This window comes from Ceratina calcarata, unplaced genomic scaffold (genome assembly GCF_001652005.2).
Source record: "Ceratina calcarata isolate Rehan_Ccalc_2016 unplaced genomic scaffold, ASM165200v1 scaffold295.2, whole genome shotgun sequence".
In the NCBI taxonomy this organism is placed as follows: Eukaryota; Metazoa; Arthropoda; class Insecta; order Hymenoptera; family Apidae; genus Ceratina; species Ceratina calcarata.
The window spans coordinates 16,130-17,318 of record NW_017151921.1 but is presented as its reverse complement, the minus strand read 5'-3'; the positions used below and the strand labels follow the sequence as shown (position 1 = coordinate 17,318).

Sequence of the window (1,189 nt, the reverse complement as noted above, 5' to 3'; positions counted from 1 at the left end):
TTTGTGAACATAACTTAATGGCATCTAATTTTATTTATAATTTACACAGGAAAACAATTTTCCAATTGAAATTTTCCAAATAACGAAAATTATAAAATCGAAACTGAATTGACTCCCCCATAACTTATAAAATAAAATGATTTTCTACTACATTTACTAAAAAGTAATTTCGTTTTTAATAACCCAACAAATTTATGAAATTACTTTCCAACCCAATACAGGAATCTGGCAATCATTACAAAACCAATAAAACAGTAAAACAGGAATTGATTTTTCAAAATAAAAATTGAATTTCTACACACAAGATTTTCGAGAGGAACAGAAATAAAAATGGACGTTCGATGAGCAAATCGATTTACACGCGAGTTCTATGAGAACGTGAATATTTGGCAGAGGCGTGATTGGTACCTTGGCAAGCTTAATCGGCTTTGGCCGATTCGTAAGGTACACAATGAATCGCGTGATGGCGCCAGACCAACGCTAACCCCGGTTCTGTAATCCTCGCGACGGCAATTTATATTAATTAGCCCGTTGCCCGGGGCCGTTCCCGTTCAACATAAATTAGCGGGGGCTAATGATGAATGTCAGGTATAAACGTAACATTATGCGACCGCTACGTGGACGAGTGTCCAAACTGGAATTCGTGCTCACCCAGGCATGGATGCTCTGGTTATGTCCTCCGACGTACACACTAATCAGCGTGCTAGCACCGTTTCCAGCACCGCACGCGTACCGTTACAGCCACGGAATCAAAATTAGAACAAAGATTATTTATCAAATTTAAGACTCTTTTTTCCATTTGTAAAACAATTCAGAAATCCTTTTTTTATAACCTCTTCCTTCTATCCCAGATAGTTGTAAGTTTGATTGCTTGAATAACGAATCTTGTCGGTTGGGAAAAAAATAATGTTGAAATAAAGAGGAAGATAAAAAAATATTTTTTGTGAAATTGCTTTTCTTTGAACCTTTCCTTGAGTTTTAGATCATAAGTTTGTCCTTAACCCTTTGCGGGCTGAGCACTCGTGGCGTATGCAGGTCCGTACGGACGGCGCTCGGCTGACGCTGATGTTCGCTGGGGACTGAACACTTTTTCGCCCAGTATGCATCTCATTAACGGTGTATGACACATTATAATATAGTATACAATCGAATTATATATGTGGGTGTGTGTGTGCGTGTATATATGCAT

At 38.1% G+C, this 1,189-nt stretch overlaps 1 protein-coding gene across 1 annotated transcript in view; it reads right to left on the bottom strand.

Moving 5' to 3' along the window:
- Positions 1-1,189, bottom strand: part of mib1 (E3 ubiquitin-protein ligase mind bomb 1) — a gene marked incomplete at its 3' end in the record, with an annotated part of 16,088 nt that overhangs the window by 2,726 nt on the left and 12,173 nt on the right. The gene's annotated exons all lie outside the window — the stretch shown is intronic.